This window comes from Eupeodes corollae, chromosome 1 (genome assembly GCF_945859685.1).
Source record: "Eupeodes corollae chromosome 1, idEupCoro1.1, whole genome shotgun sequence".
NCBI lineage: Eukaryota > Metazoa > Arthropoda > Insecta > Diptera > Syrphidae > Eupeodes > Eupeodes corollae.
In genome coordinates, this window is record NC_079147.1 from 31,448,718 (window position 1) to 31,463,496 (window position 14,779).

The following is a 14,779-nucleotide window of genomic DNA, read 5'->3' on the forward strand; positions in this document are numbered from 1 at the left end:
GCGACACATAGAGGGTACATTTTTTAAAAGATATAGGAAATTTTTTCAAAAACAAACACATACAATTCAGAATGAAGTATGAATTCTTTATTTGTTGCCATATCGATAACTTAATGTTTAAAGATTATTTCAAGCAAATGTGGACCTTGACTGTGCCTCAAATGGTCCTTCCTTTAAGTCCAATTTTGGCAAACTCTTTCCACCATTTCGGCCGGTGTCTCTCGAATAAATGCTTCAATGTTGTCTTCAAATGTGTCAATTGAAGCGGGCTTGTCTATATAGACATAACAAAGCTCCACAAAAAATTGTCTAAAGGCGTTAAATCTCGCGATCTCAGCGGCCAATTGACCGGTCCCGAACGTGAAATAAAGTATGCACGGAACTCGCCTCTCAATAAGTTCATTGTTGCGTGTGCTGTGTAGCATGTTGCACCGCCTTGTTGAAACCACATGTCATGCAAATCAAGCTCTTGCATTTTGAGCAAAAACAAGAACCCATTCACAAAAAATTGTACGTTGCTGTAAGTCGGTCGGCTTCAATTCTTGCAAAAGCTGTATTTTGAAAGTAATCACGCCTTATTTGAAGTCGATAGCTGTTCTGGTGCTTGAGCTATGGACGACGAAAAAACGTCGCGAATGTAATGTTGTACGGACGTACGAACGTACAGACAGGCATCTTCCTTAAAATCTTTTATTTCGACTCTAGGGACCTTGAAATGTCAAGAAATGTCAAAATTTACAATTTGCAAATCGGACCCATAACAACAACTTCCTATTTGAAGTTAAAAATGTAAGTTTTTTTGAGAAATAAAATTGCATTTATGTATATTCTTGAAGACAAACCTATTTTGCAGTATATTTTTAAATCTTGAATTATAGGACTCTTTGGATACAGGAGCAAGTTCGTTTGACCCACACGTGCATTTTATTAAGTTTTTGATTCATTGAAATGACTTTTATCTGATTTGTTTAAGAATATGAGTCTAGAACAACTAGAACCACATGTTATTAGAAACTTAAATTACCTAACTTCTTATTGTCTTTACAAAACACTGAAATGTCACAATCGTGTCCTTTCTTGTATTTTGAATTTTTAAATAAATTTACTTCATTTTGAAAGACTATTTAGTTTATGTGAGTTACTAATCATTTCAATGGAGTTCTCTGTTAATTATTGAGTTTAAACTTTTAACCGATAATATTTTCCATCTAAGTTGAGGATATCTGGTTTTGGAATTATAATTTTTAAGCTTAGGAAGATTAGATTTAGAGTGATCATTAAATAATTCTTAAGACATCTGATTCATTAGTAATTAAATAAATCGAATGAATAATAAAAACACGAGTTATTAAGACTTTAATTTGTTTATTTCAGAAAACTGAATTGGGAAAGCTTTTTGATTTTTTGAAATCAAGCATCAGTGAGCGTGGTTAGTAGAAAGATGGGGGACCGTCTCGAAACCTACCGCGTGCTGTTGTCATGTGTTCTTTCTTTCTGTTGTTCTTTCTCTTCTGTCCTTCTGTCTTGTATTAATGTCTTGTGTTGTTATCACCTTACATAGTCTAGTTGCTCAAGGTGCTGTGTTCTCTACTCTGTACATTTATGTGCATTGGTTTACGCGACCCAGCCATCTTAGTCATTGGACTTATACCCTTCTGGCTAAATCTACGTTGCTGTACAGCCCGTACAGCTCTTCGTTGCATCTTCTTCTCCACTCCCCTTCGATGCCTACGAGACCGTAGATCATACAAAGAACTTCTCTCGAAACGACCCAAGGTGCTTTCATCCGCTTTTGTCATAGTCCATGTTTTGCACCGTATAGCAGGACAGGGATGATAAGTTTGGTCCATCGAGAGAGGACTCTGCTAATTAATTGCTTTCTTAGTCCAAGGAAACAAGGGTTAGCTGTGATCGTTTGATCTCAGCGCTGGTATTTTTTTCTGTGTTTATAGCAGATCCTAGGTAGACGATGTCCTTGACTACCTCAAAGTTCCGAGGTAATGTTTTGACCAAGACTTCGTCGGTGCAGTAAGTCCTTACTTGACGACAGCATGAACTTTGTTTTCTTTCATTAACCGTTAAACCCATTTTTTCCACCTCTCCGATATGTCAATGTAATCAGCATATGCTAGTTATTCGACTTTTGAAAGAAAGTGCCTCTAGTGTTGACGTGTGAGCTCTGCACTATTCTTTCAAGTACGATATTAAAAAAATCGCATTACATCGCAACAGCTTATTTTAAACCTTTTTTGAAATCGAAAGGTTCTGTTTGGTTGTTTCCAACCTTTATGGAGCAGCGTGAATTCTGAATGGCCACCCTGCACAAACGAAATAGTTTGGCAGGGAAAGTAAAACTAGACATGACTCTATATATCTCTTCAATGTAGATGCTGTCATATGCGGCCTCGAAATCGATGAAAAGATGGTGGGTGTAGAATTGTTGGTCTTGGGGTTTTCCCAGAATATGCCGCAATGTAAATATTTGATCGACTGTGGACTTTCCTGGTCTAAAAATACACTGATAAGGACCTATTAGGTTGTTGACGATGGGCTTTAGACGTTCACATATAACGGCAAAAAAGATTTAATGGGCGATGTTAAGTAGACTGATTCCTTTACATTTGGTGCAGTTAAGAGGGTCTTCTCTTTTTTTTACTGTAATTCTTTGGCGTTCTGTAAAAGGTGTATAGTAAAAAAAATGCGTTTTATATTTTGGATTTTGTTTAACAGATTTTGTTCTCTGACTTAAGTCTACCAAACTGCAAACTATTGAATTATTCTTGTATTTGGTTTCATATTAACGTCTTTAGTGCATGAAAGTCTTTCTGACCACTTTGTAAGTTAAGTTGACTAACGTCAAAAAAAATTATGACTTCAAAACAGAATTTTTCAAAAAAACAATGTTTAGGTCTTACAATTATTTTATATACAATTATTTTATAAACGGAAGTAAATTTATTTATTTTTTTAGAATCAATTGTAAAATTATTATTATTTATAAGACAAATTCAATCCAATTAAAGAAATAATTGCAAACGTCTTCAAAACTCGTTTTTTTTTACTTTTCAATCCAATTTTCCTAAAAATAAGTGCATTTTGTTAGAAAGTTAAAGATTCTCACTCACTTTCACGATATACTTACAACTTGTATAGCAGACCCTTTTTACATTTCTCAACTCAATGGCAACTCTGTTTTGCACATACTCGTAGGACTGTGTAAAAGTAGGATACCTACATAGAATTTCAGAATTTTCTCTCACATCGCCCACCGCACATCGCACATCAATTTTACGACATTAAAGAGTGCTTTTCATTATTTTCTCTTCAAGATATTATAATTTTTCACTACCCATTGCCATCAGTATTGGTTCTACTTTGGTTTGTGTCGGGCGAATGAATCTATTGAAAAATTCGCAAAATTTTACAAGAATAAGAAAAAACAAATAATTTGAATCTTTTCAAATAAAAATCAACCAACTAAAGTGAAAAAAAAAGAAAAGATTTATCTATTTTTCTAACGACCGACCGAATGGATTCGATTTGTAAATAAATAAAAGATACAAAACCAAATAAAACTAGGGAAAAAATAACACCTTTACCATCATCGCATAATCCATCATCATCATCATCGTAGTCTTCATCCCTTTTGATGGTATATCTATCTAAAATTTAAACCACTCCCATGGTTATGTTTTTTCGTTTTTCGTTTATTTTATTTTTCAAATTTTAATTTTCTGCAATTTATCTATGCAAAATAGGTCTTAAGTGTCGGTTTCCGTCCACATCATATACAATTTTCGAATAAAATACAACACACGATATTTATTTTGTTGACATTGCTATTAGTGATGAGAAAAGAATATACCTATCTATCTTCTCGACGTATCTAACTACATCACCTATGGATGGAGATGGAGATGAATATGAGCCTAGAGATAGTGAGATACATGAGTGATATATGTGAAGATAGATATGTAAAGTGCTAAACGATGGATATACCTTTACACATGTCTTACGGTTCTCAATGAAAATATCGAAAAGTGCCTCCTATCCTCCTCACTCAAAAAAGAAATACCTTCCTGTTCTCATAATTCTATCTTTTTTTCCTTAATTCACATTTTTATATGTATCTTATGTACCTTCAATCGTGTCTTCCCCAATTTCCTTCAAAACATAATCGAATCGAATGTCCACAGTCGACACACCTGCCAATGATATCGACCTGCAGTTCAGTTGCAATTTTTTATCACGCCGCGTCACGACACAGCTCGGGAACAAAATATGAATCTTAAAGATACGACCTACCCACTCTCACAGTACCCGACCCTACTCGCACCTTATAGATACAAAATGTGTGGTGGTTTATAATATTCACGAACTTTTTGTTATATTCCGTGCGGTTGAATATCTTTAAGTTTCTTGCTCGCAATTTTGTGCCTGACCGTGAATATGTCCAAAACCAAAAAACCGTGATTTAAATACGACGACTGCGACGATAGCTTCAAAGCTTCAACTTCAACTCCAACCAAAACAAATACAACAACAAAAAATCTTATTTAACCAATTTTTTTTGTTAAAATTTCTTCATAACGTCTTTGGTTGTTGTTGATGGAAGAATCAAACATAAACAAAAAAAAATTGTTTAAACTTTTAAACTTAAACTGAAGGCAAGCTTAAACGAACCAAGTAAAATTTTTAAACCAAAAAAAAAATATCTACAAAAATTACTTTAAGCCAAATGGAATATCTTTCGGATTTGTCGACTTCGTCAGTAGGTTTTCGATAAGCGTTCAGTCAACACCATCTAGTGAGTTAGTGAGTGAGTGAGTGTGGAGTGTCTCCGGGTGAATTGTGTTTAGTTACCAACCACGTTTGTGTCATATATTCTTCCTTTGCCCCATCATCAGAGAGTGAGAGTATCTAAGTATCTATAAAGTTTATAGAGAGTATCTATAATATTTCATAGAGAATGAGAGAGGGAGCGAGTTGTTACTATCTCTCTGACTTAGTTTACACATTTTTGTTATTCCACACGACTGACGATTTTGTTTCTACCTTCTGAGTTAAGCTGAGCTGAGGCTAACTAGCGCCTAGATAGTGACACCAGTAGAAGACTTTAACGAACCTAACCCCCGCGATAAAGTATCTAGATATTTTTTGTATGTCGTTTGTCGTTTGTCGCCATATCGATAAATCAGAGCCGGGCTGCGGGTAACTGCGGTTGATAAATTCTATCTTGACGTGATATTTGGCTGTAGCTGTTTAGTCTGTGTCTCTCTGTTTAAAGTAGCTTCGTGTGCCTTATACTACACTACGACTACACCTTCCTGTAGATACTTTAAATTGTGGTGTTGTTGCTATTTTTTTTTGCTGTTAAAGTTTGTCATAACTAATTTGTTAAGTGCTATGTTAGTCAGTTGTTTAGTTGACAATATACCTTTGCGTTGATTAGGCGGTACCGATTCAATTCTAATTTTTGATATTTTTTTTTTAATTCAATTAATTTTTTTATAACAACAAAAAATTAATCCTTTTTGTTGTTTAAAAAAAAAGAAAAGAAAAAGTTATATAAGATTTTGGAATCTTGGATTAACTGGATCTTTTTTTTAAATTTATTTTTCGTTTGCAGTTTTAGCAGTGACTTTTTATTAATTTGCTTCTATACATATTACAATAATATTATACTGTATAAACAATTTTAAATAATAATAATAATAATGATTGCTAAAAAAATATTTCAAAAGAAGAAGAAAAAAGTGAATGGTGTAATTCGAAAGTGAGGATTGTTATAATTTTGTTGCTGATTTTTTCTGTTGCACAATCGTATTCCGAAATACAAAACATAAAAAAAGGAAACCATCTCATACCAATAAATAAAATAAAATAAAATAATATAAAAACAAAGAAAAAAAGGATACAATTAAAAATTCCTCATCGAGTGTCTCGACGTAATTCCTGTGTTCATAAGTTTTTAAGTTGTTTTTTTTTTTATTTTAAATAATTGTTGTGCTTTTTTATATTTTATTAAAATATAAATAAAAAGTTGGTTGTTTAGATATTAAAAGAAAATTTATTTATCTAATTTAATTAAAATAAGATTTAAAAAAAGAAAAAAAGTGTGAACACGTGCTGAGCATAAAAATTAAAAAATAAAATATTAAAATTTATAAAAAAAAGACCCCTCTGTCTCGACGACAAAATAAAAGTGATATTTATTTTTATTTTGTAAATATTTTCGAAACGAAATTTCTTGGTTTTTGTTTTTAACATTTTCTTAACTAAGTCACTGTGTAACGTGGATTTTTAACTAAACCTACTTGCCCAAAGGAGAACAAGAAGAAAAGGAGTTTTTGATAATTATTGTTCAATTTGGATTAATTTTTTTTAATATTATTCTTCAAAGACAAAACTAAGGTAAATATTTTCTTTTTGTATTCAATATGAAACTCTCAATAATTCTTTTATTTAATTGCATTTACGTGAGAAGTATGTGAATTTTGTTTATAGTTATTTTTGTTATTGTTTGTCAGGTTTTATGTTGATATTGTTGTTATTTTGTGTGCATTTTAAAAAAATCGAGTGATTATAGTTTTAAGCAATTATTTATTGGATACTGAGGTTTCTTTATGAAATGTGAATTCAGAATTTAATGTTAGTAGGAAGGTACTTAATTTTATGAAGTTGATATTAAATACAAAAAATAAAATATACAATTAAAGCATTTCTTTGTTTATAAACAAGTTGAGTCAGTAAATTGAGTATGATAGGATTTTTATAGTTTATTCCAATTAGTTGAGGAGCAATTTATTGAAATAGCTGAATTTTCCTAAAACATTTAAATTTAGAACCGTTTATCTAGCCTTTTTAGTTGCAACCAATATTATGTCTTTCCTAATAGATCTTAAACAAATAAGATAAAAAGTTTTGAAAAAAGCTCTGGTAAAAAAAATACATTATAAAATTAGATTTATAAGTGCAGTTCTTTTGTAATGATTCTGTGTGAATTTAATTGACTTGCCTTAGAAAAAAGTTCAAAAATAGGTGAAACCATATAGTAGTACATTTTTATAATTTTACCAAATTTGTATCCAATACAAATCTGAGAACAAACTAATTTGTTAATAACTTTCTACAGGAAGTTATTGAAATCGATCCGATTTGTCGAATAGGATTTTTTTTAATATAATTGACAATTTTTTCTTAAAAGAAGCTAAAACCTACAAAAACAATAAAAAAAACTAATAAAAAATGGTTTTCGACTCATATCTTCTAAAAAACAAAGAAAGATGCTGTCTTTAAATTTTGTATCTCACACAAAATATTGTTATTTATTTTGTTAAAGTTCCAGACAAATCGACAGATTTGTTGGGATGAGAAGTTATCAGTGAAAATCACACACCCCATCCTTTTTGTTGAAATTATAATTTTGGGATCTCTTTTTCTTAAAAGTTCAAAAATGTTTAATGTTTTGCGAAGAAACAAAAACACAATTTTTTCTTTTATTTAGTTGAAAATATAAATACATTACCAAAATCCAAAAGCTTTTAAAATGTTTCAAAATAGTCAGGCATTTCAACAATATTTAAAAAAAAATGGAGTGCCACAGGACTCTGTTTTACCTCCAACACTTTTTAATAATTTAAAAACTATGCTTTGCTAGCATAAGTTGGTAAATTTATTTCGGCTGATCAAAACACATTTTTGAAGGAGAATGAAGACACGTACTAGAAAAGAATTTCAGTTTTTTCGTGCTAGAAGTGCAATTTAACGGAAAAATTAACTTGTTTCAAATCAAGGCATTAAATTGATGGTCTCCGTCGTTGACAGTTTTTGTTGAGTTAAACAATTATTTGTTGAACCCATCAATAATTTTGATAAAACTTTTGTTTTTGACTGTAGTTTAAAAGTTTTTAGTTTTTCAAAACTGGAGTTTATACGACTTGTAATTTACTTACTAATTTTTTCCATCCAAAATAGAATTATTGATAAATACTTATCTTTTAGTTTTTTTGAAATTTTGTCTGCTAATAGTTTTAAGATTTTTGAGAGTTAAGTAATATTGTCAGAGTTTGTGTTTCTTATTTTTGTATTCTTAGAAACACAAACTGTCAAGAGGTGTCACTTCGACGAAAAGTTCCATATCCAAAAAGATATAAGCTCATTTTATATATTCTCTAAAATAAATGTTTTTGGAAGTTAAGAAATGTTAAAACAGTTATTTAATGAAGTAAGTTATTTGGAAAAATTGCAATTTTTAAGAATGTTTCCAGATAAATGTTTGTTCGGTTGTCAGAATTATTAAATTAGGTGGTGCAGCAATCTATTAAGAACTAAGGTCTAGTGTTTTGCAACTTTCAACCATTGCTGTGTTCTAGTAATATTGTCAGGAATGGAGGGACCTGTAGTTTTAAGCCAAATCCAAACGGATAATTTGAAAAAAACACTTCTCATGACTAGAATAATTACTTGTGGAGGATCTTTCAAGATTTGCCAAGAGGCTGTATACGTGAAAAAAAAATTTAGATGGCACAGGCAGATGTTGAACCCAAGACCTCTGCAGGCATGACCGTCCAATACACTAACCATCATTCCACGTGCATTACGAATTGTATCAGAATTTTGGAATATTATTTCTTATCAAAATTTATAAATGATCTCAATGAATTTCTGCCAATAATGACCACTCTAGAGAATATAAGTTCTTTAAAAATTTCGAGAACTTATGTAAAAATTACCAACAGCTTCAAAGTTTCCTGAGTAAATTAATCTAATTTTGAGACATTTCCATATTGTTCAAAATGTTATAGAATTTGTCTCCATTAAAATTAAATTATTATATTTCTCAGCTGCATATTTATCTCAGAACATTTTTAATTTCTTGTGATTTCTTTAGATAAAATGTCATTTACAATTTGTATTTAAAATTCATATCAATTTTAATTTGAAATTAATATTTTAGATAATGATAACAAAAAAAAATTGAAATATTCTTGAAAATCCAATTAAGGAAATAGGTTATAGAAAAAGGTTCTTATGTTAATATAAGTTAATTATCATAATTAAGTGAACGTTATATTTCCTTATGCACCAATTTAGGAAATAATTTTAACAGCACTTCCTTTTGACGTATTAATTTATATGTTGACATGTGGAGGACAGGAAAAGACGCAAACCTTATGTTTTAAATCTGGAGTTCAATGCCCATTCATTCACCTAAATTATTTTAAACTCAGGAATTTTTGAATCCTATGTAGTTTGCCTTCAATTGCCCATAAATTAAGTCCTATTTCACCTAATTTCTTGAAAAAATTAAACATTTATTTTTAGTTTATCTTTTCTTGAAACAACATTTAAAGGACACTTATGGTAATTATCCTCCTTAAAGAAATACAAATTTCATTAGCTTTAATAAATTTTATGACTTTTAAATCAATCTGACACAAAATTGTAGGTCTCCCCAATTTCTTCTGATAACTCAAGTCATTAAATCAATAATCGGTTAGATCATAAGTCATTGGGTCAAGGCCGTATAAGTTGTTGAATTCATACTTGTTGTTTCGTTTTTTAGTTATTATGCAAAATAAGTTGAATTTTAAATTCAAGTTTTTTATTTCAACTAATTGAATATTCTTAAACCTCGATTTTGTTCTAAATTAAGCTTGGCCTTAAGAATACTGTTCAAAATGTTTTAATTATCCTCCAAATTTGCAAGATTTTTATAATTAGTTTAATGTTTTTTTCTCATAAAGTATAAAAAAACTGATTTGCTTCCTTATTTTATTCAAAACTTTAAATATGTGTAACAACTTAATTAGCTTCTCAAAATGTCATTTATAAAAATGTTATTGTTCTTTTATGTTACTGGCAAACGCATTACACAATGTATATCAAAATTTATATATAAAAGAGAATAAAATAAGGACAAGTTTTTCAAAAAAGGACAAAGCATCTTATGCATATATTTACATGATGATGATGACAGAAAAACATAAAACTAGCTCTAGACAAATTGTCGACATTGTTTCTTTTTTTTGTATACATTCAGGACTTTTGGCATTAAAGGACCCATCATAAGGATTTTTTTTGTTGTTGTTGCAATATTTTATTATATGTATTTTTATTTAGAAACATACCTAGCTTCAAATAGAATAGAAAAAAAACAGAGAATAATAATTGTTTCCTTTTTGTTGTTGTTACTGTTTTTCCTCTGATGTTTCATTTGTTGTTATTTTCATGTTGGAATATTAAAAGTCATGGAAATAAAATGCCCTTGCATATGTCTTTTGGACTTACTCACAAAAGTTCAAGGTTATTTGAAGTTGTCCTCTTTGTCTTAAAGCTGTGTATAAATGTATGAATGATCTAAACTGTTGATTATTTAATTCGATAATGTACTAAATTTAATTTTTCGATAAATAAAAAAGCGGTGAACAATTACAATTTTTAAAACAGCCAGTCTAAATTGGTCTGAAATTTAAGTAAAAATCAAGTATTAAATCAAATAACACCACAATTTTATTTTCGAACATTAATTTTTTTTATTTGATTATAAACAATTCAAGTTGAAATTAGAGCACAATAAATTAGTTAAATAAAAATGTTATGCGATTTTTAATACTTGTAGAAATTTAATTTTTAATTTAATTGGCATTCAGAATTATTTTTTTAAGTATTATTGTTTTTTTTTTAAATTCAAGAAGCTAAACAAATATTAACGGACTCAGTATTTTTATTAATTTTACATTATCTTCTAATCGTCTAATTTCTACTGCTCACATTCTCTTATTTAACACTATTCTTCAAAAAAATTATTGATTTTGAATATCCTGCTATAGGATAGTTCATAGTTTTGACGATGTCATCACTTGACATCTCACAAGTAAAAATTACAATATTACTTAAACTGCAAAGGTATAGTTTCTTTTTAAAAAACACATTAAAACAATTTTAATTCATTATAACAATAATGAACATTTTTCAGTCACAGTATTTGTTTGCAAGAAAAATGTATTGGTTGTGTTATTTTATTTTATTTTTGGGATTTCACAATCAACTCAAAAATCTGAATATGGGACTCGTTTAGTCAAGTGCTCCGCACGGGTACTATATATTCAAGGTCTTATTAAACCCAATTTTTGCTATCGATAGCTCAAATAAAGTTTGGGCCAAAACTTAGGAAAGTTATTTTAACATTAACTTTACAAATACTGCTGTAAAAACTCCCACACTCCCTTGTCGTTTAATGATTTTCTGAAAGATAAAGTCCTCTTAAATTCAAATTAGTATAAAATTTAAAATTTCAGTCTTTCAGTTCATTTTAAAGATGACAATCCCATTTTGTGTATTCAACAGCAGTTAACTATACCATAGCTATTAAATTGTTTGTTAAAAAGCTCTCCTTGCTTATCTCTTAATTTGACAATGCTCCTTTTGTCGGTATAGAAGCTTTTTGACTTTATGAAATATAAAAGAACAAAAAAAACAACAACTGCCACAAAAAACCAACAAGAAAAATTGAAGAAAATAGGACAAAACAACAAAAGCCATTTGATCCTGACGTTAACATTATAGAAAGATAGTTATCGCATGTTATCTTTTGTAAACCAAATAAGTTCCTCAACAAAAAAAAAAAGAAAACAAACACCAAAAAGAAAATCTTAAGGAAGTTTTTGAAATGATAATAATCTACCCCTTGGTTAGTTTAGCGGAAATTCAGGAGAATGTTCTGTTTTTTTTTTCTTCAACGGATAGGAACAAACAAAATTGAGGCTCCTAGGAAAGCTTTGTTTTGTAAAACATGTACATATATATTTAGGTACATGTTATGCTTAGTTCATAGTAATATCAAAAACAAGTTGTGTGACACATATATAACTTGAAAATCCCTACAATATTGTTGGTCATATTATTACTGCCTTTTCTACTTTAATATAGAGATTTTATATACATAAGTTGTTAGGTGTGTTTTTCCTATTTTTAACGACTTTTTTTGACGTTAAGGTTATGTTTTTCTAAAATTAAAAGACAACGTTTCCTCCCTCAATATTTTGTTGTTTGGCTTACATTTGTATAACTGTGTCATCCTGTAAATTTATTACTCACTTTTAGAAGGACAGAAATTTTATTTTTGTTATTTTTATACTTTTTACGTTCAGATACATGAAATTCCTGTGTGTATGTTTATAGGGCTATTTTTAGGATGTATACAAAAGATGTTTTAATATTATACTCGCTAACCCTACCATGAAACATTAGCTAAGTCAGCTTTTCACGCCTAACAAATAAAAAAAGGAGTAAAAGAACATTTTGTAAACAACATTTATAAGAAAAGTGAGTATACGCCCAAGTGTACCACTCTTTTTTTTGTTCCTTCATTAAGTTGAAGCAAAACAATGTTAAATTATTACAATTATTTCAGAGCTTGAATTTTTAAATAAAAATGACGATCCAAATCCAAAAATAAAACATGCAATGAAAAATTGTGGATCAATCAATTTTATTTCAATATTATTCAAATAGGTTCCTAAGACTACTCGCAATTTTTTTTTATATTGTCCACGCACTCAAGGGGTTATTCATACTCTTATAATGATTGAACACAGTGTGAACAATAAGAAAAGAAGGATAGAATAAGAAAGGTTTTGAATGTCTACACATTTAAATGAGTGATAAATATTGAGCCTAGTAAAACATTCCACATTCGTGTAGTATGCCTTAAGAAAGAATCTCAATCCTTGTACTTTACAATACATCCAAAGTTAAGAGTATAGGTATTACGGTTGAATTGTTTGAGGGGACGAAAGTATTTCAATAGAGCATTCTTTTTAAAAACAATTCAATTCTGTTGAAAAGAATTAAGTGCATTATAGGGACTGCAGCGAAAATATGAAAATTACACGGGAGTTTCAGACGAATAAAAGTCTTATAAACTATAGGCAGATCAGAAAAAACTAAAAATTCTTTAACTGCCAGAGAAAACCTAAATACTTAACAGCATTTTTGGCAATGTTAAATATGCAATCACTCAACTGATGGTGATCCACACAACTATAACTGAAAGCTGTTCAGTCTCCTCGACAAAAGTACCATCCATGGATAGTAGCATTGGGGGAAAGTTTTCCTTTTGTGGTAGTAGACAGCATTTAGTTTTTGATTCATTAAATTTTACAAGGTTTTGATTTTCCATTACACAATGCAGTCAAGATCAAAATTTGAAGAGCTTATCATACCCTGCCGTTTATAGTCCTCATCTGAAGGAGAAGAATCAAAATATTAAAACAATTAGGAGGAGAAGCTTACGACAAGCGATCATTTATAAAAACAAGAAGAGTGTAGGAGACAAAACTGAGCCCTGGGGCACGCTAGCATTTATTTTTAACGCGTCCAATACTGCTTGAAATAAAAAAAGATCAACAAAGAAGAGATTCTTCAATACCAAATGCACGTATTTGCCATAAAAGAGCTTGCTGAAAAACTCTATCAAATAAATATTCAGACCAATAGCAGCGATACTATCCCTAACAGCAGATTTGTGACGTAGTGTGTTTACTTCATCAGACCTCTTAATATATTTCTAACAATATTTAATATTTCTAACAACTTTAAAAGGTATGAAAAATAGTAGCATTTTGAGATATTACTTTTTAAGATTTAAAAAACAACGTATTTAATGCTATTTGATGTTATCTTCGTTGAAATAAAATTATTCAATATAATCTGTGATGATTTTTGAAATTTATAATACCTTTCTTCAATATTGAGTTAAAATATTTTTATTATTTCATTTGAAATTCGGCAAATCTTTATAAGTTGTTAAATTTGCGTTAAAAAAAAAAACTTTGAATGAAATGCTAAACCATTTATGCTTAAACACTTTTAATGGAAAAAGCAAAACGGCTTGAAAGTAAGTTATGTTCTTGTAACGAATCTGTTGTCTAAACAACTTTAATACATCAAGTTTTTAAAATATATTAAAAAACAAAATGCACGACTGATTCGTAGTTCGAAGTGACGAACTTGCTCATATATCGAAAGAATTTGCTTAAAAATATTTCTTTTAATTTAAGATTTAGAAATGTAGCTCCAAAAATATTTGTCGGCTTTTGATTTTTTCTAAATTAATATTTCATAAGAAAATTTTTCGGACCTCTTAATATATTGGGAAATTTTAAAAATTAATATCGCTATTAGATCAAAACATAAAAGTGAGTTTTGGTAATGTTTTAGTAATTTAAAAAGATGCGTTAAGAGATACGGTACTCTTATAACCAAGAATAAAATAATTTTTCATAATTTTGTTTAAACAAAATGACTCCCAAGGCTTATCGTTCAACAAAAAGGTTAAACAACTTCGAGATCCTTCAATTGTTCATTAAAATAAGAATTTTAATTAATTGAAACGTTATCGCCTTCTTAATCAAAGTATCTATTTCACTTAATAATAAAATTCCATTTATACCTCCAACTTTATATAAAAACATAATAAACAGGAAACTGCGGTGAAAATGAAAAATCTTGCATCATGAAATATCTCTACAGTTATTTTAGAGGACAAAACTCCAAGTTAAATATACTTTAAGATACGGAAGCAAGAATATAATCTTACCTAGTTTTAATAACTATCCTATCAACCCATAAGTTATACCATAAATAATAATAGCACTAAATTAAATACAAATACAAAAACAAAATACACATATTTGTTAATTAATTAAATATTCCCACGTCTTTGAGAAGGCCAACGACTATAACAATAATAATTCTCGTAAATATGCAATTG

General features: G+C 29.5%; 1 protein-coding gene across 5 annotated transcripts in view; it reads left to right on the plus strand.

Annotated features, from left to right (window-relative positions):
* Positions 1-14,779, plus strand: part of LOC129939780 (elongation of very long chain fatty acids protein AAEL008004) — a 168,722-nt gene that overhangs the window by 90,630 nt on the left and 63,313 nt on the right. Inside the window, exons 1-2 of one of the 5 annotated variants that reach the window (XM_056047920.1) lie at positions 3,394-3,542; positions 5,630-6,414. The exons of 3 other annotated variants lie outside the window; for them this stretch is intronic. The gene's annotated coding sequence lies outside the window, so the exon portion shown is untranslated. Of the gene's footprint in view, positions 1-3,393; positions 3,543-5,292; positions 5,456-5,629; positions 6,415-14,779 lie in introns of those variants that run through there. One more of the 5 variants, XM_056047919.1, reaches the window with a different exon arrangement.